This window comes from Piliocolobus tephrosceles, chromosome Y (genome assembly GCF_002776525.5).
Source record: "Piliocolobus tephrosceles isolate RC106 chromosome Y, ASM277652v3, whole genome shotgun sequence".
In the NCBI taxonomy this organism is placed as follows: domain Eukaryota; kingdom Metazoa; phylum Chordata; class Mammalia; order Primates; family Cercopithecidae; genus Piliocolobus; species Piliocolobus tephrosceles.
Genome location: NC_045456.1, coordinates 841,975 through 869,365, shown reverse-complemented (window position 1 = coordinate 869,365; position 27,391 = coordinate 841,975). Strand labels below are relative to the sequence as shown.

General features: G+C 37.6%; 1 long non-coding RNA gene across 2 annotated transcripts in view; it reads right to left on the bottom strand.

Annotated features, from left to right (window-relative positions):
- Nucleotides 1-27,391, bottom strand: part of LOC116418598 — a 916,691-nt gene that overhangs the window by 217,768 nt on the left and 671,532 nt on the right. Inside the window, exon 5 of one of the 2 annotated variants that reach the window (XR_004228701.1) lies at nt 8,078-8,212. The exons of the other annotated variant lie outside the window; for it this stretch is intronic. This is a non-coding gene — a long non-coding RNA (uncharacterized LOC116418598). The remainder of the gene's footprint in view (nt 1-8,077; nt 8,213-27,391) is intronic. 2 annotated transcript variants of the gene reach the window in all.

Genomic DNA, 27,391 nt, shown 5'->3' with positions numbered 1-27,391 from the left:
TGACGGGCTGAATGCGTAAGAATCCCGTGGTGGATGTGAAGGACCTCTTCAAGAAGAACTACAAACCACTGCTAAAGGAAATAAAAGAGGACACAAACAAATGAAAAAACATTCCATCCTCATGGATAGGAAGAATCAGTATCGTGAAAATGGCCATACTGTCCAAAGTAACTTACAGATTCAATGCTATTCCCATCAAAATATCATTGATATTCTTCACAGAATTGGAGAAAAACACTTTAAATTTCATATGGAACCAAAAAGGAATCTGTATACCCAAGACGATCCTAAACAAAAAGAACAAAGCTGGAGGCATCATGCTACCTGACTTCCAACTATACTACAAGGCTACAGTATACACTATAGCACGGTACCGGTACCAAAACAGACATATAGACCAATGGAACAGAATAGAAACCTCAGAAATCACACCACATATCTACAACCATCTGATCTTCGACAAAACAGACAAAACAAGCAAGGGAGGAAGGATTCCCCATTTAATAAATGGTGCTGGGAAAACTGGCTAGCCATATGCAGAAAACTGAAACTGGACCCCTTCCTTACGCCTCATACAAAAATTAACTCAAGATGGATTAAAGACTTCCATGTAAAACCCAAAACCATAAAAACCCTACAAGAAAACCTAGGCAATACCATTCAGGACATAGGCATGGGCAAAGTCTTCATGACAAAAATGTCCAAAGCAATTGCAACAAAAGACAAAATTGACAAATGGGATCTAATTAAAGAGCTTCTGCGCAGCAAAAGATTATCATCAGAGTGAACAGGCAACCTACAGAATGGGAGAAAATTTTTCCAATCTACGCACCTGACAAACATCTAATATACAGAATCTACAAGGAACTTAAATTTACAAGAAAAAAAAAAAAAACAACCCATCAAAAAGTGGGCGAAGGATATGAACGAAAACTTTTCATAGGAAGACATTTATGCGGCCAAAAAACACATGAAAAAAAGCTCAACATCACTGATCGTTAGAGAAATGCAAATCAAAACCACAACGAGATACCATCTCATGCCAGTCAGAATGGTGATTATTAAAAAGTCAAGAAACAATCGATGTTGGCGAGGCTGTGGAGAAATAGGAATGCTTTTACACTGTTGGTGGGAATATAAATTAGTTCAACCATTGGGGAAGACAATGTGGCGATTACTCAAGGATCTAGAACCAGAAATACCATTTGATTCAGCAATCCCATTACTGGGTATATACCCAAAGGATTATAAATCATTCTACTATAAAGACACACACACACGTATGTTTATTGCAGCACTATTTCCAATAGCAAAGACTTGGAACCAACCCAAATGCCCATTAGTGACAGACTGGATAAAGAAAATGTGGTACATATACACCATGGAATACTATGCAGCCATGAAAAGGAATGAGATCATGTCCTTTGAAGGGACATGAATAAAGCTGGAAGCCATCATTCTCAGCAAACTAACACAGGAACAGAGAAACAAATACCGCATGTTCTCACTCATAAATGGGAGTTGAACAATGAGAACACATGGACACAAGGAGGAGAACAACACACACTGGGGCCAGTCGGCGGGTGGAGGGTGACGGGAGGGAGAGCATTAAGATGGGTTGATATGTGCAGAAACTACCATGGCACACATACACATATGTAACAAACCTACACGTTCTGCACTTGTATCCTGGAACTTAAAGTAAAATTTTTTAAAAAATCACATTGCTCTGTTTTTGTTGTTGCATTGCTTCATTTTGATTATTGTATGTTTTCTTAAGTCTCCAGCTGGAAAATTGTAAACTCACTTAACTTTTGGTTTAAAGAATAAACCAAAGGTAAAATGTCACATCCTTGGTCAATAACAATGAGGGAAAACTTTTTATCAAAATCTATGAGGTACATCTAAAACTGAGTCAGGATAGCACCCATTGCCTTCAGTACTTACACTTTAATAAAGAGGAGAAAATTTAAGTAAATTAAACAAGCCTTCAACTCATGAAGCTAGGAAGCAAACAATAAGTCCGAAGAAAACAGAACGGATGTGAAAATATAAATGAATGAAACAGAAAAGCATAGAAGGAATGAATAAAATATAAAGTTAACTCTCAATAAGCTTAATTAGATCACTCTACGGCCTAATTGAAGAAAGAAGAGAATGTAAACAAATAAGATATAATAAGGAAGAAATAGGACTGGAGAAAAATAAAAAGAATTAGAGCATTTTGCCAACCTCCATTAAAATAGAGAACCTAGATAAAATTGATGATTGTAAGAAAATATAAATCACCAAAATTTAATCCAAAGAAATTGTGAACCAAGAAAGACCAATATTCATGGAAGAAATTAAGAAGGTTATCAAGGCTATTCAAGTGGATGGAGAACAGATGATTTGAGAGAATTTGTTTTCAAAGACATAAAATATAAAAGGAGTCCTGAAAATATTTAAAAGATGTTTTATGAAGAAATGAAATCTCCCAAATCTATTTTAATATATACACATATATGTACATACAAATCATCATAAATATGTATGTTAAAAATGAACACACTATGCATGAAAATGCAGGGATATTTAAGCAGTCTAATACAATTATCATATTGCACATCACATATGAAATCTATTACAATATCAATAATTACTTGAACTGTCTGACAAATTTCATCCTACGTTTTTAAATAAAACCGACACAACAAACTAAAAATAATAATATAACATGAGTTCATGGAATCTTCCCTGGAATGATGAGAAAAGTATCTCAAACACAAGAGTAAGCACTAGAAGACGTTACATTAAATCAGAAATAAGACAATGATCCAGTTATCATCAATGTTTCATACTATTGCTCTGAAAGTATTCACCAATGTAATTAAATAAGAGAAAGAAATTAGAAGCATACATATTGGAAAGGAAGAAGTAAAACAATCACTCCAGGTAGCATTCTTTTATATTTGTAAGACTGTTAGATCGAGGAAGGAATATTATAAAGAGGCTAAGTATAAAATTCAATACAAAAAATTATTAAATTTCCTGTATGTAAACATTAATGAATTAGAGTACATAATGGGGAAAAAAATTCCATTTATAGTAGCAGCAAATTGAGAAAAATACCTATAACATATATAGGTATGTTTGTTACATGTATGTTCTATATATTTATCATATATAATATGTGATATATTATACATACAATAGATAATAAGCATATGCAACTGATGGAAGAAAAATTAAAACTCCACTGAAGGACTAATTATAAAAAATTATAAATGGATTTTATCTTAAATAGCTAGTTTTGATACCATAACAATTTTAAGTATTTATGAATCAATATAAATTCAATACAACATCAGTTAATATATAGAATTTTTTTTTTTTTTTTTTGAGACGGAGTCTCGCTCTGTCGCCCAGGCTGGAGTGCAGGGGCCGAATCTTGGCTCGCTGCAAGCTCTGTCCGCCGGGTTTAGGCCATTCTCTGGCCTCAGCCTCCCGAGTAGCTGGGACTACAGGCGCCCACCACCTCGCCCGGCTCGTTTTTTGTATTTTTTAGTAGAGACGGGGTTTCACCGTGTTAGCCAGGATGGTCTCGATCTCCTGACCTCGTGATCCGCCCGTCTCGGCCTCCCAAAGTGCTGGGATTACAGGCTTGAGCCACCGCGCCCGGCCAAGAATTTTTAAAAATATAAAAAGCATTCTAAATTTCACTGTAGTAATTTGGACTCTGGCATATGGTTACTAACAAAAGCTGGAAAATATTTTAAAATATAGAATAAAAAGAGAAATATAATGACCTCTTTGTCATATTCCAGATAATCCCAAGCTTCTCTCTGCACTTTATCAAATGGGAGAGTAAATGAAACACTCCAGAGAAATATTATTGCCAATTTCCAAAGGAACACACAATCGGCTAAAAATACACAGTTTAACTATGGTTGCATAGAAAATTACCTTTATCTATGCACTTTCTCATTAAGTTCTTATATTTGTCTTTCTCTTTTCTGACTTCTTGAGATTTGACTTTGTGTTCAAGAACTTCTTTAGCCTCTGATATTAGTCCTGTGCTGTGGTGAGTAATGTAGACAGTTACCCTGTTAACATTCTCATGCTGTACCCTCTTGATGTGGATAAAGATTCTTTCTGTAAACCAGACTTGCCAATTATCTCCCCTTTTAGTATCCTCAAACCACCAAGAACTTCTCTTGTGGAGAGGTATGGAGTGGTCATTATAGCCCTGCCACAGCCCTTTAAAAAACTGGAAGGACAGGATCTTTCTGTGGCTGGGTGAAAGCACACTGAAATGGTGCTTGCTGTTCTTTCTGCTGTCCGAGGTCACCAAGGGATGGAAATTTATGGTGACTAGCTACCAAGGGCAGGAAGAGCTTGGTATTATGACCAGTTTTGATTTATTCAAGGATTGCAATGTTTTATTATGTAACACAGAATTCAATTTTATCAATTTTAACCGTGTCAAGACATTTATGTTATTTTTCTTATTTTAACTCTTAATATGGTTAATTACAAAAATTGATATTCTAATATTATATCAACATTTTTTAGTAGAGACAGGGGTTTCACCATGTTGGAGAGGCTGGTCTTGAACTCCTCACCTCAAGTGATCTGCCTCCCTCGGCCTCTCAAAGTGCTGAATTACAGGCATGAGTCACCATGTCCGGCCAAATTCTTACGTCATTATTTCTTTTTGTTATTTAGAATTTGTATCCTTGAACTTTCTCATTGTCAATAGGAGGAACAAGTAAAACCACAGAAGCATGAAAATGTCTTGGTTTTGAAAACACCACGGTGTCAGGAAAAGAACTGATCAGGAAAGTAAGTAGATAAGATTAAAATCTGTTGTTTTAAAATTTATTTAAAATTTCTTTTTAGACCACGGACACATAGTCTCTTATGGGTAAGAATCTCACTCCCTTCCGAATGGGAGTTTCCAGAAGAAGTAAAGTGTATTTTTTGCAACTTATTTAATTGCCTAGAGATGTAATTGAGAAAATTATCTGACAGAACCAGCAGTGCCTTGGTTTCATATAGGAATAGGTAAATCTTCTGCAAATTAACCTACTTGCACAAAAGAATTAATGGACATTTGAAGACTTCTGTAATAACACTTTTAATTTAGTCCGGCTATCTATACCAAAGCAATTTGGAGATAATTTCAGAAATTTTATTCCAATAATGAAGGTTCAACTGGTTATCATTTGTATGATAAATCCCATCACCAGAATGCTACCCATTTCGACTTGCTTCCTAATAATCACATATCACTTTATTAATATTCATTCATTTATCACATGCTGGGGAGAATAAAATGAATTCTCCTCATTTTAAAGAGAATGAGATTGAAGTCCAAAGGAAAATAAATTGTATACAGGTTTTCATTAATGTATTTATTCATTCAGTCCACATTTCTTCAGTTCTTACTAAAGCCAGGCCCTATCATAGGTGCTGATGATAAATGACAAAGGAGTTAGTCTACTGTGTAAGAGAGACGTATAAAGAAATAATTACAATACAACGTGTACAGGCATTTACAAATTAGGCAGAATTTACTTAGTATTAAAATCTTTGGCATCCCAGTCTACAGTCTCACTCTTTTTGTTCAAGTCTTTGTGCTCCTTGTCACCGTGTTCTTTCATCTTCCCAACCACTGTCCACAGTGATATTTCTCAAGCTCGAGTCTTATAATGCTCTCCACTGATAGAAACACTAACATTTCTTTCCCAATCCTAAGAAAAGGGTATGTTAGATTACACACAAGACCCAATCTCACTGTTTGTTCCATCATATTCCTTTAATATATCTCTTGCTGCTAACCAGCATATTCAGCATTTAAACCATACAAACAAACCTACCAATTCCTTCTAACTCCCCAAACACTGTATTTCTGTGGCTTTGAGCATACTTCTGATCACCTAGAATGTACCTCTTGTACCTATACTGAGGACTCTTTTTCAACTGTTACACCTTCTGTTTATGTACCTTTATGTAACCTCTAAGGAGAGAAGTCACCATTTCTTGGTCCTCTGATTATATCTTGTTTTACCCTGTTGTAGGCCTTGTCATACTCTATTGCATTTATTTGTTTACATGCCTGTCTCCTATCAAGTTATGACCTCCTTGAAATCATGGGTAATAGCTTCTTTATCTTTTTATATACAGTGCCTAAAAATGTGCTGAGATATGATGGATGATTTTTTTAAAAATTGGCAGACAGGCTGGGTGCTGTGGCTCACACCTGTAATCCCAGCACTTTGGGAGGCCCAGCTGGGTAGATCACCTGAGGATAGCAGTTCAAGACCAACCTGGCCAACATGATGAAACACCATCTATACTAAAAATACAAAAATTAGCTGGACGTGGTAGCCTGTGCCTGTAGTTGGGAGGCTGAGGCAGCAGAATCGCTTGAACCTGGGAGGTAGAGGTTGCGGTGAGCCGAGATCACACCACTGCACTTTAACATGGGTGACAGAGCAAGACCCTGTCTCGGAAAAAAAAAAAAAAAAATTGTCAAATGATTTCAGTCCCCAACAGGAATACTATGAGATAGGGAATGAGGTAAATTGACTTTGTTTTCCTCCCAGTCTAAGGCAGTGGTTTGCAAAATGTGGTTTCTGGACTTGTAATATAAGCATCATCTGAGAATCTGTTAGAAAAGCACTATCTCTTTGCCTAGACAAGTAATTTACCACCAAGTTATGAAAATCAAATGCAACAGAAACAAAAGTTGATAACTGGACCCTAAAGAGCTTCCGCACAGCAAGAGAAACTATCAACAGAGTAAGCAGACAACCTACAGAATGGGATAAAATATTTGCAAACTATGCATCTGACAAAGGACTAGTATCCAGAATCTATAAGGAACTTGAACAAATTCACAATAAAGAAACAACCCCATTAAAAAGTAAAGAACATGAACAGACAGTTCTCAAAAGAAGACATACAAGCAGACAACGAACTTGAAAAATGCTCAGTGTCACTAATCAGAGAAATGCAAATCAAAACCACAATGAGATACCATCTCACCCCAGTCAGAATGGCTATTAAAGTCAAAAAATAACATATTGGTGAGGTTGCAGAGAAGAGGGAATGCTTATACGCTATTGATGGGAACGCAAATTAGTGCAGCCTTTATGGACAACAGTATGGAAATTTCTCAAATAACTAAAAATAGAACTACCATTTCTCCCAGCAATCCCATTACTGGGTATATATGCAAAGGAAAAGAAATTGTTCTATGAAAAAGATACTTGCACTCATATGTTTATTACATCGCTATTCACAATAGCAAAGACATGGAATCAACCCAGGTACCCATCAACAGTAGATTGGATAAGGAAATTGTGGGGTGTGTATAAATTGGAATACTACACAACCATAAAAAAGAATGGAATAATGTTCTTTGCAGCAACATGGATGAAGCTGGAGGCTATTATCCTAAGTGAACTAATGCAAGAACAGAGAGCCAAATACCACTTATTCTCACTTATAGGTGGGAGTTAAACATTGGGTACACACAGACACAAATATGGGAATAAACACTAGAGATTTCAAAAGTGATTGGGGACAGGGGGTTGAAAAACTTCTCATCAAACACAATGTTCACTACTCAGGTGACAGGATCATTAGACGCCCAAACCTCAACATCATCACATAATATACCCATGTAGCAAACATGCACATGTACTCCTGAAATTAATAAATTTTCAACAAGAAGACAGAACTAACTTGGTTTTAAAATAAAGAAAAGCACTGTCTCAAGACCTGCTCCATCCCTCCTTCAAGACCTATTAAATTAGAATCTCTGGGGGATAAGGCCCAAAATTTTGTGTATTTACAAGTCCTCCAGGTGATACTTACATGGACTCAATATTGAGACCTAATAGGTTCCTGCAAAAGGAAAATTCATGTTTTAATTGCACTCAGAAGGCTGCAGAAGATAGGAGAGAGGGACCATGGCAGCACATACAAATGAATGATGGAAAAAGAGACCAGGCACTGCTGGTTGGAGGTAATTCACTGACTTCCTTTGTGAGAAAGGATTGGGGATCAGTGGTAGACTCGTATCTACCATAGTATCTGCAACATTCTAATAGTGTAGTATAGCCAAGTTGTCAAGGGAATGGGTTTTGATGTGCAAAACAATGAGATTCTGCCCTGGCTTCCCTGATTATCAGCTGTGTCATCTGAGCTTCAGGACTTTTATCTAAAAAATAGGAGTACCAATATATCTGTCACTATGGATTTGTTTTAATAATAAATGGTAACTATCATTTGCAAAAATATGGATGGAACTGGAGGTCATCATGTTAAGTGAAATAAGTCCGGCACAGAAAGACAAACACTGCATATTCTCACTTATTTGTGGTATCCAAACATCAAAACAATGGAACCCATGGAGTGGAAGAATGGTTACCAGAGGCTGGGAAACCTCTAGTCAGGGGTTGAGGGTTGGGGGCAGGTGGGGATGGTTAATGGTTACAAAAAATAATTAGAAAGAATGTATAAGATCTACCATTTGATAGCACAACAGGGTGACTACAGTCAATTTAATTATACATTTTAAAATAAATAAAACAGTATAATTGGATTGTTTATAACACAAAGAACAAATGCTCGAGGGGATGGATACCCCATTCTCCGTGATGTGATTATTACGCATTGCATGCCTGTATCAAAACATCTAAGGTATGCCACAAATATATACACCTACTATATACCAGAAAACTTAAATTTAAAAATAATAGTAAAATAGCAAGAATGCATCTTGTATTTCTAATTGACAGGGAAGGATTAATTTGGTCAAAATATATTTCATACATTGTATTGTGATCTACTAAAAGACAAAACATAATTTTGACTAAAAGGATAGAAGAAAGAACCCCACATTGCTTCTTCTATATTTTATTAAGAGGCTTCAAGGAATAATGTGGGATTATTATTAAATATTAAATCTGCTCACATTGATTTGATTAAGCCTAGTGAGGTTCTAGCAAAAATCTAATTTGAAGAACTTTAATCATAGTGTAGTGTAAAGAGCACTAGGCAGAGTTTGAGTATCAACTGCCAGTTGATTTGCTGTGAGATCTTGGGGAAGTTACTTCATTTCTCTGAATCCCAATATTTCTCCTTGTAAAATGAAGATGAAATGATGCATCCATTCTCCTTCAGAGGGTTATGTGAGATGCAAATGTACATGAATAGGCTTTTTATAACGTGCAAACATTAGCTATTATCTATTCCCAGTTGCTCTACTGGGGAGTATTTCTTCATATTTTACCGTTAGGTTCACATAAGCCTGCCTGAATCCTGACTGCTTTAACTTGTACGTACCTGTGGATGCATCTTGGTTTTGATCTGTAATAGATTCATGCACAGAGCAAACACCATAACCATCACCTTGCTTTGCTATATAATCAGACATTTTAGTTTTGCCCTGTTAGAGAAATGAAAATTCCTTATGGTCTCAAATTGTCTACTGATGAGTGAACTGCATTTCTCCTCCAACATTTACAGGTTTTAAAAAACGGAGACACCAGGTATAGTGTTTATTACAAGAGGCATTAATTATAGCCTGCTGAATAAAGGCTGTCTGTGATATGTCAACTGGTTCTAGAATACTGTGCCTCACAGTTCAGCAAATAAAGCCAACCTAAAAAGCAGGTGGTGAATCCTAATTCAGGGAAAGATGTATACTGTAACAGGTTGTTCTTAGAGCTAAGGAAAGCCTTTATCATCTGTCTGAGCATAAGGTGTTCTGGTATTTGGGAAATGGGTAAATAAAGAGTTACTATGTAAGTTGTAGAGGGCTGGCCAATTACAAAAATAGGATATAGGACATGAATTAGCATTAAAATTGTATAAAGGCAGCACCGGGTAGAAGATTGGTTTAGAATATGACATGGATAGATTCAATTCCTACTTTTCTTACTTACTGTGTAGGTGAGGGAAAGTCATAGAAATATCTGAACCTCTATTTTCATATTAAGCGAGGATCATAATTTCTATTCCAAGAAGCTGCTGCAGGAATATAGTGAGAGGTTACATGTGAAAGTATTTATCTCAGTGCCTGACCCAGAGAAGGTATAAAACATTATTTTTATTACTTTTCTTGTGTATATTTTATCCTTCTTTTCCTTTTCTTGCTCTCCTTTTCTTTTTTTTTTTTTATCTTTGCTAGGACTCAAGTCATCCTTTATTTGAGGATTTGAAAGGCATTTTGAGGACTTATACATTGACTCCAAACTAGCTTGGTGCAGCTCGTATTATAATTGTAGTTGTGAAAATGACTCCTTAATAGATATTTGTATTTAATACAGATATGAAAATACCTGTATTACCCATGTATAAAAACAAAAACTGGTGAGTGGTCAAAAAGAGAAGCAGTTAAGCTTGTAATCCCAGCACTTTGGGAGGCTGAGGTGGATGGATCACCTGAGGTCAGCAGTTTGAGACCAGCCTGGCCAACATGGTGAAACCCCACCTCTACTCAAAATACAAAATTAGCTGGGCATGGTGGTGCTTTCCAGTAATCCCAGGTACTTGGGAGACTGAGGCAAGAGAATTGCTTGAACCTGGGAGGTGGAGGTTGCAGTGAACCGAGATCATACCACTGCACTCCAGCCTGGGTGACAGAGCGAGACTGTCTCAAAAACAAAAACAAAACAAAAGGGAAGCAGTGAAGAACAAAGACTTACTTTGTAAAAATGGTTGATTCCAGGGATGGGGCAGGGAAAGTCCAAGTGAATCTGGAAAATTTTGTGGTGCCAGAAAGTAGCCTCAAAGAATGATTGAGACATGTTCATAGAACACAGGAACAAGCTTGAAGGGGATACTCTGCCCAAATTTAGGACAATTGGAACAGCAAAGTAAATAATGATAGTAACAAATTATAACTCACTGACTACAAACTCATGAGTTTATACAAATATGAATAAATAAATGATATAAAAAAATGGGAGAAGGGAAAGCTCTTCGTGACAGAATTCCAATGAATGAATGAATGCACAAGAAATGATGGAATTAGGAAATAATCATTTAGTAGACATCATAACCAATAATTAATTCAGTCAACAGTCATTATGCTAAAACTAGTGGGTGAACGTTTGTTGTGGAACAGGATATTTATGCCCTCCACAAAACACTTACTAATTACAAAAGGAAAAATAGTAACTTTACAGTGGAGAGATCTGGTGGACACCACCTCCACTAAGTGATCAAAGTTAATGTTATCGGTAATGAAACAAACTGACACCACAGCCTCCTGATATGAGGCTCTTGAGTACACAACCACCCTTCTGTGGTATTCCTACCAATAAATGCATAAGCTGAATCTAATCATGATGAAACATCAGACTGCTCCAATTTGAAAAAAAATAGGTATCAAAATAACTGGTCTGTGATCTTTAAAAACGTCAACGTCATGAAAGAGAAGAACTGAGGAACTGTTCCAGAATAAAGGAGACCAAAGAGACATGACACCTAAAAGAAACACGTGATCCTGGATTTATTGACTCCTAGGAAAAAAAAAATTAAAAAAAAAAAAAAAAAAAAAAAAAATATATATATATATATATATATATATATATATATATATATAATCTTTGTTAAATTTTCTGATTTTGGTAATTATAGTGCAAATATGAGAGAATATCCTTGTCTTTCTAGAAATAAACCCTGAAGTATTTAGAGATAATGGGGCATCATGCTGGAAACTTAACTCTCAATTGATTTAGAAGAAAAATTATAGATGTATGTAGTTACATATGTATGTATCCATCTTCTATCTATCTATCTATTGAGAGTAGAGAATGATACAGCAAATATGGTAAAAGTATTAACAATTGGAAAGCATAGATTAGGACATATGGAAATTCTTTATATTATTCTTACAGTTTTTCTTTAAAATTATATCAAAATAAAATGTTTAAAATATTATAAGAACAGAGCAGCTTGAAAATTGACAGATTTTGACTCAAGCCTTGGCTCCACTCATTAGCTGTGTGACAGTGGGAATCTTACCTAAATTCTCCATGCTCAAATTTTCTCCTATGTAAATGAAGAAAATAATATCAATCTCCTGGGGTCACTAAAAGGTTGAAATAAAATTAATCATGCTAGCTGCTTACCACTGTGTCTAAAATGTATGAAGCACTCAATAAATTGCAGCTATTGCTGTAGTTGTTATTATTGTCATATTACAGACCTAAAACGAATTTAGCACATCATTCTCTTTGAGGAGCCTTCTTTAGAACTCCTCCTTGTACTTATAGGCTCTTATATCTAACCTTATTTTACTACCAGTTAATACTGTGTTGTAATTATGTGCTTGTATGTCCATCTTTCTCACTATGTAGGTAGTTTCTTGAGGGTGGCATACCTGTTTTTTCATCTTTTTGGCCCTTGTGCCTTGGGTACAGCTGAGTCTAATATAGGTGCTCTATGACTTGTGGCTGACTAAATGGTGGTAAGGAGAAGCAGTAGTAGAGCAGATAATTCCTATAAATCTGAATAGGTAAGAAGATGCTAGCTTATTTGCACCAAGCAAATGTTTCTTACATTCTGTAAGGCTACATACATCAACTGTAATAATGATTGAATTTGAGACTCTCAACTCATTAGGATAACCGACTATAGGTGATTGGTTTTGAGTCATGAAAGGATGCAAATGAATGGATGTATCACAAGTATTGTCCTTTGGAATTTGACAGCCTGGGCTTGGAAAAGTATTCACTGAGATGCTCAAGTCATCATGATCAGTTATAATTCAAGATAAATGAGAACAAAGAGTGTTTACCTACTGCTCACAAGAAATTTCAATTTCTTAGCATCTTCTCAGCCCAACACACAAAAATTTGTGCCAGATTATAGTGTAGTTTTGCAGAGCAGACAGATGGGTCCATTACAAAATCATTTATTTAAAGTCCTGCCTTGCTTCATCCAAGGCACCCATTTCCACACTAATATTATTAGCATTCTTTAATTTGCCTTTCTTTTCATTTTTAATTACTGTGTTTTGCTTCTCTCTGAGATCCATTAAAGTCTCATCCAGTGATGGAATTCAAACGATTTTTTCCCAACTGATTTATGTTCAGGGATGATTTTTCTTCTTCCTTAGATTATTTGAAAGATTCTCTATATTTGCTCAAGAATTAAAATACCCTTCCAATTCCCTTTTTCATTTTGAGACATATCCACTGACAACATTCCCCACAACAATTTTTCTGTGGTCTTTGGAAGTCATTCAATTTGAAGGAAGACTAAAAATGGCCAAATGTTTGTGCATCTAAATATGGTAAATGCCTTTACAAATAAATATTAACTTCATTTTTACTTGACATATTTACATAGCTGCTTGAAATTGTTGTGCCTCCCATTTCAAAACTGACAAAGAGCCCTTTAGGGAGATATTTGTAAGGGATAACATTTAATGCCAAATATCAAAGACCTTTGGATGTGTTTATGTTTGTTGTATGTTATTTCTTATACATGCAAGACATATTATACATGCCCATATAAGAAAAGAATCTATGGTTATGTTTTATTTTAATAAAGGGCAAACAGAAACTTAGAAAAGAATGATAGAAATAATGCATAAATCATTGAGACCTAAGAAATCTTGAAGTATTGGCTTAGTTGGATATTAGAGATACATGGAAATAGCTCAGCACTAATTTAGGATTCTCAATACTCACCATTTCTTGTCCAGGCTTTAAAATATTCAATACCTCAACTATATCCTTGTAAAGAGATTAAAATGTACTCTTATGAATCTTATAAAAAGACAAGCAAGTAGCATTCAACACAAATTTATCTCCTTCAGGGCACTTTTAGCTATCATGTGTGTCTGCTACCTTTTAAATAAGTATTTTTGAATTAAAGGAGAGAATAAAAAGCCCTAAACAATTTCCCTGTTGGGTATCAGTAAACACCCACAAGTCTTTTAAGAATCATCATTAAATAGTGTGACCATTAAGAAATAGAGGGCTTAAGAATGAAAGTGCCTGACCATCATGGCTTCTCTCGCAATGCAGTTGTGTTTCCAATGCTGCATTATGACCTCAAAAGGCATCACAATTTTTCAAGTGTCTTACATCAAGATGTAGGTTGAAAGTGTAGTTGGTTGAGAGCTGCTAGGGGAATCAAATTCATTTTGCAAAGTAAGTCCTAATTCTTATGTGATCCTTTTAGGTTGAACAGAAGTCTACATTTCTTTCCTGTTAAGTGCAGACCTTAACATATTTAAAAGTTGACTTGAGGAAGTCATGACTATACATAAAAACCATCCTGTGATCTTTGAAAGTCCAAGATCATTCCAAGACTGCTGTCATCTTAATAAATTTTTGCAGAGTGGAGAAGGAACTATATAAAGGGTCAGCTTGTAAAGATCAAGAAATGTATCAATAAACCCAAAGATATTCTGAGGAGCATGACAGCCTCCTTGAGTATTCTTTTCTTTATTTTGCATAGTAGGTTTTTTTTTGTACTATAATGCCTACCAGACTTTCCATCCCATTTTTCTCTCAAATGTGAATTACTTAGCTCAGAATTCAGCTTCAATGTCACACACAAAAACACACACAGGATTAGAACAGAAATATGCAAAGTCACTTTAAGGCACAGACCACTGTTTTTTGGTCAGAACAAGATTGTCTCAAAGAAATAAGAAATATAAAGAAAAAACTATACATCAGACAAGAAGGTCATTCATTAATTCATTTACTTTTCAATCACAATTGAGATAATCTTTGAGCCTTGGGGTATGCTAGGCAGGCACTGGGAATACAAGGAGAAAAAGGAGACACTGAAAAGCCAGCAATATTCAAGCTTTTCCAAATGCCGAACAACAGAGAGGATGCCCAGGCAAGCAGATGCTACACTCTTGCCCATCTGGCAGGTATATCCCTATTTTGGACCATCTGATGCTGGTATAAGAAATCTTTGAATAACTTCTCCTCCTGCTCTGGTTCCTTACTCACAAAGCATTCTGATTCCCACTAATATGCTTTCCTGTGTAATATGACAATAGGGAGAAAACACATTTACTCTATGACCCCAGTTACATATCCACCAGGGGTGGGGGACTTGAGCAGTGATATTTCACATTGCAATCAAACGGGTTAGTACTGCAGTTTAAAGACTTAACCATAATGTAGTAACATTGTGGGCAAATCTTACCAAATATTCTACTTGAAGGCCTTTGTATAACGTAGTTTCTGCCTCTCCAGGCTGAGAAGACTTTCTTTAGACAACTGTTCCATTTAAATCTGTAGTTAATACTTGTATATACATATTCTGGATTTTCTCTGCTTTATTCATATGCCCTCTTACCTTAGCTATATATAGACACATGTTGACGTTTTGGATTTCTTTAGTAAAGACTTCTGGAAAGACTTTCTATTAAAAAAAAAAAAAAACTACCCTCACTTACTTCATCCCATTACATTTATGACAAAAAATTATTTTTAAAATTGTTCTTAACCTGGTGCATATAATAGGTAGTAAACATCTTGGCCTGAACCCTTCTGTTTCTTCTCTGTGTGACATGTATATAGACCTGGCAGGTACTCGGTGTCCTTGATTAGATGGTTGCTAATCAGGAAAGGAGGACATTCCAACTGTGCTCTCTGGTGACAGAGATTTGTGCTCAGAAAGCAGCTTATATGTTTTGCCTCCCTCTGTTCCTTCAGTGATCACATCCAAGTTATTTTCCAATTCTTGCTGCTGTCTGCTACCTATACTAAATGAATACTAGTGGTGTTTATACTAGTGGTGTTTATAAAAGCCTTTGTATCCATCTAAGCTGTTAGCCTGTTAAGGGCATTTTCTTGGAACCATTTTCTTATTTCAGGCTATGTCTTTCCTTCATCATTCTGCCCTTCTCTCTACCGAAAAGATAGTATCTTTTTAGCATATTTCAAAGGCAATGCTTTTTTTTTTTTCTTTTTTTGGTTAGATGTCATCATTATAGGTACGGATGGATCACTTCATATCAACGACATCCCTGAAGATCCTGAGAAACATCTTGATAAAGAAAATGGCTTTTTTTGGGGGGTGGGGGAGCTAGAAATTATATCAAAGCAATACAAAACTCACCCACGTAACTGTGCTGAGTGAAGGTTAGATATATTTAATCTATCCAAGATGCCTAACTTAAATAATTATTTAGGTACTTTTGCAAGCCCCTGTATGACCTGAAATCAGCTACCTGGTAACCCTCAGAAATTTGAACTACGAAGACTTTTTATGCATACAACTAAGTAAAAGTTCACTTCTTACTGGAGGATGAATCCTTGGGAATTCTTGTCTCTGATGTAGAAGGGTATCTTGTTGCTATGCAGAATGTCATCATTGGGACTCAAGCCAAGTACATGCTAGAAAGCCTCAACTGTTGATCGATGGCAAGTACATCAGCTTGTTTAAAATATCATGGGGTTCTCCAGGCACTTCATTTTCTAATTGTGAACAATTATTTGCATTTAATTTAGATCTCATCTTGCTGCCTGGAAGTCAGATGGCAACACCACCGGAGCCAGAGGAAGTAATTACATAATCTCCAATATCTTTCCATCAATTAATTTATTTGGATGAGTTTAAATGCTAACATAAGGAAGTGCTTGATAGTGTTAGCTACAGGCAGGCAAAGGGGGGTGATTGTAAAGTGAGTCATCCACATTTTCCAGCTCAGCTGTATTATGGTTAGCTCATGCTTATTAAAGCAACACTGCAATCTTGAATTTGCTTTTCAGTAAAGATTAATGGAAGTCCTAGTAGGGTTTAGCAACATATTTAGCAATTTTTCTGATAATTTACCAGGGTTCCTGTCAGTTAATTTAATTAAAATCAGAAAGTTGTAAGTTAGTGATAAAAATAACCACTTTGAAGGTTGTTGTAAGGATCAAATGAGGCAATATATGTAAATTACTTCAGTTACTGGCCACTGGCTAGCTATTGATGTATAAAATTCATTGTTTTTGTTACCATTAATATCAATTTGTTTCTAGAAAAACACAAGATAATAACTTTGAGACAAAATACGTCAGTAACAAATTTCTTTTACTGGTAACAAGTTAGGAAAGAGAAAAGAGTTATTATTTGTTATTTTTTCAAATGTTAAGAAGAAGAGCAGAGGCCCAAATGACTTATTTTGTTTTGTATGAGTTATCACACATTTCATGGATTGGGGTTTTCAAACTTTTGGTGTCTGTAGTCTTCTTTGTTGAGACAAAAGTCCCTAAAGACAGCTAGTCAACCTACTCTTAGATGCCAGCCCCAAATAAATCAATCCGAGAAATTGGAGATTAGAAGGAGCAAGGGTGATTAAAAGGGAAGAAAACTAACATTTTGTGTATGCTAACTATGCACTTAGAGCTGAGCCAGATACTTGACATAAATCTATGGGCAGACTTTGGAATTAACCTCGGTTGCTGCTATAAATGCATCATTCCATTTTCCTAGTCATGGCTTAATATTAACTCTTGCACTTGTGCACTAAGGTGGGTGAAGAGGCAGGGGGGATAGGGTTGGGAATATGAACAAAAATAAAGGGTAGTAAAGCCAGACTACGAGGGGAGATCTTCTCTGAGGCTTTCTGCTCCCTCTCATCTTCCTTCTCCTTTCACCCATGCGCGTGGGTGGTCACCCTATAGTTATCCTGAGATGATGGAAATAAACTGCATTGCTTATCAGCACCGCGTGAGCAGCAGTGCAGTAGCTCTCCAGGCTTTCCAGGCTATACTTGTGAATTTCCAGCCACAAAGCAATTCAGATTAAAGGGACTTCCTCTTTTATCTCTTCTCTCCCTTCTCCCTCTGCTGACAGGGAACATTATCCTGATACCATAGGCATATTATCTCATCTGCTTTTCAAAAAGGAAAAAACACACACACACACACACACAATCTTTATAGCTTACTGAGGATTATGAGGCAACCATATTAATTCCATCCTTCTTAAGTGGTTTATCTGGGTTGATATGGGATGTGGGTGAGGTTGGATTCCTCCATGCATACCCCTTGCTTACAGTTGGCAAGAACTAGTAGGGAGCACAAAATGTGTTTGTGTTTATATGTATAAGAGGCAGTGGCTTCTAACTTCATTCCAAGTACAAAGTGAATTTCAGATGATCTATTGTTTTGAATTAATATTTATCTTTTCCTCTAGTAAGAAAAACATTTACAGATTGACTATCTTTCTTTAAGCCTCCTTTAATGTGGAATGTTCTTAATCCACCCCCCATGATATTTCTTCATGGAAACTGTCAATGATTAAGCACACTCCTTTCAAACAAAAATTCTTCCTTTATGTCTTCCTCCCATTCCGGATGTAATTCTTCCCTGCTGCTTCTATATATGATTTTTCTTATCTCTTTCCTATTCAATTTCACCTCTTGTCTGTTGTGCTTCTTTTCACTGCATTATCTTATCCTAAAAGGCTCTTTAATTTCTACACAGACTATATAGTGCTGCCTTCCTCTAGTTAATGAAAAGTAGTTTCCTTACACAAATTTTTCATACTCAGAAGGCATCATGAAAGTAACTTGCTTCTAAACTAAAAAAGGAAATCCTTAACATGTCAGAAGTGCAACTGATGAGTTTGATTCTCAGGATGCTTATCTGAACCTCTCCAAATTTTGAGATTCATCAATGTCTAATAAATATGTCACTTGCAAACTCTATTAAGCGACAATCACATATCAAGCTCCACATGCAATTTGGAATACCTAAACAGCCATGGTGCCTTGACATACTTTTTGGGCATTTCAAATACTCATCTGCAAAACAACACTGGACTTTCAAACTCAACACAGACACAAGCAACTCAATTTATCTTTGGGTTGCCAGCAGCTCTGGATGAGTCCAAGGGCTGTTTGATGTACATCACAGAGCCTGTTCTTAGACTTCTCTGCCTCTTCTCCCTTTCGAGTTTGCTTTCCTGGCAGTGACAATAATGAGGCATCTGCAGGCAAGTAGCAATAGTTAAGGATATTTCCCATCCCACACTCCCTCAGTAAGCCCACTTGCTGTGGCAGAGTGAGAGTATCAAAAATGTGGAAACTATGGCAGGGAAACACTGGAATCTTTCCAATCACCGCCTCCAGCTGAAATTACTTTTTACTAAACTGATCTGTCCCTGGAAACTTTAAAGTTAAGTATCATTGTTCATAGCATGAAATTTGGAGAAAAAAGGCCCTGAGTTCAAGTGGTGACCCTGGAATTCACTTGCTCTACAACCTTAAGTTTCTTCCCATATCTAGACTTCAGGCTCCTCATAAATGGAATGCTGATGATTAAAATAGTACCTCTTTCATAAGTTGCTGTAAGTAACCAAGTAAATATTGCTTATAAATTGTGTGGCACGTTGCCAGGCAAATAAGGATTCAATCAACGGTATTTGCTATTTTTTAATAGAATTTTATCTTACACTCTCTTCCAACCTCACCAAAACTGCTGGGCCTCTGTGAAAGCAGAATTTTAAAAACAGAGGCTGAGCGCAATGGCTCACGCCTGTAATCCCAGCACTTTGGGAGGCTGAGGTGGGCGGATCACTTGAGGTCAGAAGTTCGAGACCAGCCTGGCCAACATGGCGAAACCCCATCTATACTAAAAATACAAAAAATTAGCAGGGTGTAGTGGCTGGTGACTGTAATTCCAGCTATTCAGGAGGCTGAGGCAGGAGAATTGCTTGAACCTGGAAGGCAGAGGTTGCAGTGAGCCAGCCTGGGTGATAAAGCATGACTCTGTCTCAAAAAAAGCAAAAAACAAAAAAAACCAAAAAACAGAAGACAAAAAAACTTAATGTCCTCCAGCTCATCACTGTGTTCTGCAACACTTAATCATAATAATGACTGGACAAGGCAATGTTATGCTGCTGCAACAAAGAATTCTAAAATCTCAGTTTTTCATAGCCCAGTGTCAGTTGGACAATTGACTCTCCTTGACAGATCTCCTAGTGCAACTATGGGATCCAGGCTTCTTGCAACCTATAATATGGCCATCTCTGACTTTATCATCTTGTGGGGAATAGAAAGCATGAATTTTTATGGAGGAGTAAGCATGGTGAGGCCTTGGATAGGGATATATCACTTCTGCTAACTTTCCACTTGCCGGAATCAGTCACATGGCACCAATATATAACTGTGAACCCAAGAGGAAGAAGTAGTATGGGTGAACATCTAGGAAGCCTATGTCACTATGATGATCATAGTGAGGAGAGGATGAAAGTGTGTTAAGAAATTTGTTGCTGCTGGGTTAACACGATGCAAATATTAGGCTGCTTTCTCAGCTAGACACCATACAAACTTGACTCAGATACCAAAGTGGTTTGACTTGAGTACTTCAGAACTGAGAGATGAACAGATGATTTTTTCCTTTATGTATGAACTGTAAATGCTTTCAAATCAGTTTTGTATTTTCTTGCTTTTGTCTTTCATTTTACTCTGTAGAAACTTCTGAAGCAAGTGAGCATGTCTCATTTTCCCCATCGATTTAGTTAACCGAAATAAGAGCTACGTAACAAGTGAAGGAGAGAACTACAGCTACACACATTAACATGGATACATCTAAAAAAATACATTTAGGCAAAAGAACTAAGTGGCAAAAAATAACTGCATGCTCTCATGCTAAAAACCTGGAAAAGTTAAGTAATAGATTGCCTCAGGAAAAGTATGTGAGCTGTAAAACTACAGAGAATTAAGAGGAAAAAAATTTCAAATTGTGGCATAGTGTTTACCTCTGGGAAAGAAGGTGGTAATTCAGAAAGAAACTTGGGGAGGGCACTTCGAAGGTTCTAGTTATGTTCCATTTTTATAGTTGGGTGGCAAAAGTACACACATTCGTCTTGCTCTCAGTATTTAAGCTAAATAGGTATGTTTTATAATCTCTTTTCTATACATAATAAAAACAAACAAGAGGTATAATTAGAGCTTGAAGATAGGCAATAGACTTGTTCTTTGGTACTTTTGTATTTTGCCAAATTATGTTATTTTGCAAATTCATATTTGGATAGGGGGTACTTGGATGTAACATTTCTATGTAGTCTCCAGTTTAACTTGAATTTCAGAAAGTCAATTAAATATCTGCTGCCTAATTTCAAATTCAAAACAAGGTAAGTGGACCCCTAGCCCTCTAACTTTCTGTCTGATCCAAATTCCAGTGCTCCATTTCTCTTTTCTTGCATATCCAATCACCCCCAAACAGTGGCTTTAAATGGCAACGGTCATTTTATTATTTAATGATTTCTGCAGATTAGGATTCCAGGAAGCCTGTGGCTGGACACTTCTGGCTCAGGATCTCTCATGTGGTTGCAGTCAGATGATGACTAGAGCTAGAGAATCTGGGAGCTGGCTGGGCATCTCTCTCTCCTTGGAATCTCAGGGCTTCTCCATGTGATTTCTCCACATGGGTTAGCTTGGGTTTCCTCACAGTATGACTCTCCTTTAGGGCAATCAGACTGCTCACATGGTGACTAAGGGCTCCAACGTGGGGTTCAAATGAGACTGCAGAATTGCTTTTTATATCTTCAGCTGGGACATCAGGCAGTGTCACTTATGTTGTACTCTATTGGTTATGAGTGTGTCATAGGCCCTTCTGGATTCCAGGAGAGAAATTAGACCCCTTTTATTGATGGGAGACTGGCACATGGACGGGAGAGATACTGCTGCAACCTCTTTGAAAAATATAATCTGCCACACATGTGTAATTGGAATAGTGACAGTATAATTTGTTATCCAAAATAGTACTATTTTTTAGACTAAAAGGAGGTGCTAGTAATTACACAGAGATAACAAGTAAAAATCTGGATTATACTGGACATACCACGACATATGGTCACCCTGGTAATAGGGCAACTAATCTTAAGAATTGGATTGGGCATTTCCGACCTGAAGATTTCATTAAAAATACATCACCTTTGTGATCTGTCTCATCGGAATTCAGAACCTTTATCTCACAGAGACAAAATGCACAGACATCAGAAGATGTTTAAAAAAGAGTAATCAGAATGGAAAAATGCTTTGTAATTGCTCTGTGTTCTCTCTCTCATTTTATCATGGCTAGGTCACCCTTCCCTCCCACAGAGCATCAAATATTTAAAATTGCAAGTTGAAAGTATTATCAGTAACACACATAACAGAAATTTTAATGTCTCTGAACAATAAGCACTTTAAACTCTATGCAGATATTCTCCTGATGATTAATAATCCTACTTCTTGCTGGGGCTTTAACCCCGTATTTCCCATACTGTGTTTTAAGGAAAATTACTATAGCTAGGTAGCTCGTAGAAAGTATTTTCCATGGTGAAAGCAGTTTGAAATCCCGTTAAATTTTATCCTTCCTCTTGGGATTCACAACTCATACTATTAAAGGTTCTGAGAAGTTCCACAATAAGAAACATGTTAAACTTTGTTCTAAGTCTAACTGAGCATTTCCAGAATTCACGTGACTATGGAAAGAGGTTTTTTTCTCCCCTGAACATCAGCAATTAACACTTGTAGGATTAGCATTCTGTGGAATGCACTTTGGGGAACACTGCTTTAACCTAAGCCAGAACGTGAGTCTTTTCAACATTTATCAAGAAACTTAGAATGATCAAATGCAATTAAATCAACCATTTTAAATATAGAAGAACTGAGAAGGAGGCATTTGAAATATTTTACTAACAGATTAAGTGTTTTAAAAAGTTTGTTGCTTCCCTGTGTAAGGGTTTAGATTAAGAAATTTGCCCTGAGGGGGGCGGAGCAAGATGGCCGAATAGGAGCAGCTTCAGTCACCATCTCCCAGCGCGAGCGACACAGAAGACCGGCGATTTCTGCATTTTCAACTGAGGTACTGGGGTCATCTCACTCGGGAGTGCCGGACAATCGGTGCTGGTCAGCTGCTGCAGCCTGACCAGCGAGAGCTGAAGCAGGGCGAGGCATCGCCTCACCTGGGAAGCGCGAGGGGGAAGGGAGTCCCTTTTCCTAGCCAGGGGAACTGAGACACACAACACCTGGAAAATCGGGTAACTCCCACCCCAATACTGCGCTGTAACACTGGCACACCGGAGATTGTATCCCACACCTGGCCGGGAGGGTCCCACGCCCACAGAGCCTCTCTCCTTGCTAACACAGCAGTCTGCGGCAATCTAACCGCAAGGCAGCAGCGAGGCTGGGGGAGGGGCGCCCGCCATCGCTGAGGCTTAAGTAGGTAACTAAAGCCGCTGGGAAGCTGGAACTGGGTGGAGCTCACAGCAGCTCAAGGAAACCTGCCTGTCTCTGTAGACTGCGCCTCTGGGGACAGGGCTCAGCTAAAGGAGTAGAAGCCTGTGAAACGCGAACGACTCTGTCTGACAGCTTTGAAGAGAGCAGGGGATCTCCCAACACGGAGGTTGAGATCTGAGAAGGGGCAGTCTGCCTGCTGAAGTGGGTCACTGACCCCTGAGTAGCCTAACTGGGAGACATCCCCCACTAGGGGCAGTCTGACACCCCACACCTCACAGGGTGGAGTACACCCCTGAGAGGAAGCTTCCAAAGCAAGAATCAGACAGGTGCACTCGCTGTTCAGCAATATTCTATCTTCTGCAACCTCTGCTGCTGATACCCAGGCAAACAGGGTCTGGAGTGGACCTCAAGCAATCTCCAACAGACCTATAGCTGAGGGTCCTGACAGTCAGAAGGAAACCTATCAAACAGGAAGGACACCTATATCAAAACCCCATCAGTACGTCACCATCATCAAAGACCAGTGACAGATAAAACCACAAAGATGGGGAAAAAGCAGGGCAGAAAAGCTGGAAATTCAAAAAATAAGAGCGCATCTCCTCCTGCAAAGGAGCACAGCCCATCGCCAGCAACGGATCAAAGCTGGTCAGAGAATGATTTTGATGAGATGAGAGAAGAAGGCTTCAGTCCATCAAACCTCTCAGAGCTAAAGGAGGAATTACGTACCCAGCGCAAAGAAACTAAAAATCTTGAAAAAAAAGTGGAAGAATTGACAGCTAGACTAATTAATGCAGAGAAGGTCATAAACGAAATGACAGAGGTGAAAACCATGACACGAGAAATACGTGACAAATGCACAAGCTTCAGTAACCGACTCGATCAACTGGAAGAAAGAGTATCAGCGATTGAGGATCAAATGAATGAAATGAAGCGAGAAGAGAAACCAAAAGAAAAAAGAAGAAAAAGAAATGAACAAAGCCTGCAAGAAGTATGGGATTATGTCAAAAGACCAAATCTACGTCTGATTGGGGTGCCTGAAAGGGAGGGGGAAAATGGAACCAAATTGGAAAACACTCTACAGGATATCATCCAGGAGAACTTCCCCAACCTAGCAGGCCAGGCCAACATTCAAATTCAGGAAATACAGAGAACGCCACAAAGATACTCCTCCAGAAGAGCAACTCCAAGACACATAATTGCCAGATTCACCAAAGTTGAAATGAAGGAAAAAATCTTAAGGGCAGCCAGAGAGAAAGGTCGGGTTACCCACAAAGGGAAGCCCATCAGACTGACAGCAGATCTCTCGGCAGAAACTCTACAAGCCAGAAGAGAGTGGGGGCCAATATTCAACATTCTTAAAGAAAAGAATTTTAAACCCAGAATTTCATATCCAGCCAAACTAAGTTTCATAAGTGAAGGAGAAATAAAATTCTTTACAGATAAGCAAATGCTTAGAGATTTTGTCACCACCAGGCCTGCCTTACAAGAGACCCTGAAGGAAGCCCTAAACATGGAAAGGAACAACTGGTACCAGCCACTGCAAAAACATGCCAAAATGTAAAGACCATCGAGCCTAGGAAGAAACTGCATCAACTAATGAGCAAAATAACCAGTTAATATCATAATGGCAGGATCAAGATCACACATAACAATATTAACCTTAAATGTAAATGGACTAAATGCTCCAATTAAAAGACACAGACTGGCAAACTGGATAAAGAGTCAAGACCCATCAGTCTGCTGTCTTCAGGAGACCCATCTCACATGCAGAGACATACATAGGCTCAAAATAAAAGGATGGAGGAAGATCTACCAAGCAAATGGAGAACAAAAAAAAGCAGGGGTTGCAATCCTAGTCTCTGATAAAACAGACTTTAAACCATCAAAGATCAAAAGAGACAAAGAAGGCCATTACATAATGGTAAAGGGATCAATCCAACAGGAAGAGCTAACTATCCTAAATATATATGCACCTAATACAGGAGCACCCAGATTCATAAAGCAAGTCCTTAGAGACTTACAAAGAGACTTAGACTCCCATACAATAATCATGGGAGACTTCAACACTCCACTGTCAACATTAGACAGATCAACGAGACAGAAAGTTAACAAGGATATCCAGGAATTGAACTCATCTCTGCACCAAGCGGACCTAATAGACATCTATAGAACTCTCCACCCCAAGTCAACAGAATATACATTCTTCTCAGCACCACATCACACTTATTCCAAAATTGACCACATAATTGGAAGTAAAGCACTCCTCAGCAAATGTAAAAGAACAGAAATTATAACAAACTGTCTCTCTGACCACAGTGCAATCAAACTAGAACTCAGGACTAAGAAATTCAATCAAAACCGCTCAACTACATGGAAACTGAACAACCTGCTCCTGAATGACTACTGGGTACATAACGAAATGAAAGCAGAAATAAAGATGTTCTTTGAATCCAATGAGAACAAAGATACAACATACCAGAATCTCTGGGACACATTTAAAGCAGTATGTAGAGGGAAATTTATAGCACTAAGTGCCCACAAGAGAAAGCAGGAAAGATCTAAAATTGACACTCTAACATCACAATTAAAAGAACTAGAGAGGCAAGAGCAAACACATTCAAAAGCTAGCAGAAAGCAAGAAATAACTAAGATCAGAGCAGAACTGAAGGAGATAGAGACACAAAAAACCCTCCAAAAAATCAATGAATCCAGGAGTTGGTTTTTTGAAAAGATCAACAAAATTGACAGACCGCTAGCAAGATTAATAAAGAAGAAAAGAGAGAGGAATCAAATAGACACAATAAAAAATGATAAAGGGGATATCACCACCGACCCCACAGAAATACAAACTACCATCAGAGAATACTATAAACACCTCTACGCAAATCAACTAGAAAATCTAGAAGAAATGGATAATTTCCTGGACACGTACACTCTTCCAAGACTAAACCAGGAAGAAGTTGAATCCCTGAATAGACCAATAGCAGCCTCTGAAATTGAGGCAACAATTAATAGCCTGCCCACCAAAAAAAGCCCAGGACCAGATGGATTCACAGCTGAATTCTACCAGAGGTACAAGGAGGAGCTGGTACCATTCCTTCTGAAACTATTCCAATCAATAGAAAAAGAGGGAATCCTCCCTAACTCATTTTATGAGGCCAGCATCATCCTGATACCAAAGCCTGGCAGAGACACAACAAAAAAAGACAATTTTAGACCAATCTCCCTGATGAACATCGATGCAAAAATCCTCAATAAAATCCTGGCAAACCGGATTCAGCAGCACATCAAAAAGCTTATCCACCATGATCAAGTGGGCTTCATCCCTGGGATGCAAGGCTGGTTCAACATTCGCAAATCAATCAATGTAATCCAGCATATCAACAGAACCAAAGACAAGAACCACATGATTATCTCAATAGATGCAGAAAAGGCTTTTGACAAAATTCAACAGCCCTTCATGCTAAAAACGCTCAACAAATTCGGTATTGATGGAACGCACCTCAAAATAATAAGAGCTATTTATGACAAACCCACAGCTAATATCATACTGAATGGGCAAAAACTGGAAAAGTTCCCTTTGAAAACTGGCACAAGACAGGGATGCCCTCTCTCACCACTCCTATTCAACATAGTGTTGGAAGTTCTGGCTAGGGCAATCAGGCAAGAGAAAGAAATCAAGGGTATTCAGTTAGGAAAAGAGGAAGTCAAATTGTCCCTGTTTGCAGATGACATGATTGTGTATTTAGAAAACCCCATCGTCTCAGCCCAAAATCTTCTTAAGCTGATAAGCAACTTCAGCAAAGTCTCAGGATACAAAATTAATGTGCAAAAATCACAAGCATTGTTATACACCAGTAACAGACAAGCAGAGAGCCAAATCAGGAATGAACTTCCATTCACAATTGCTTCAAAGAGAATAAAATACCTAGGAATCCAACTTACAAGGGATGTAAAGGACCTCTTCAAGGAGAACTACAAACCACTGCTCAGTGAAATCAAAGAGGACACAAACAAATGGAAGAACATACCATGCTCATGGATAGGCAGAATCAATATTGTGAAAATGGCCATACTGCCCAAGGTAATTTATAGATTCAATGCCATCCCCATCAAGCTACCAATGAGTTTCTTCACCGAATTGGAAAAAACTGCTTTAAAGTTCATATGGAACCAAAAAAGAGCCCG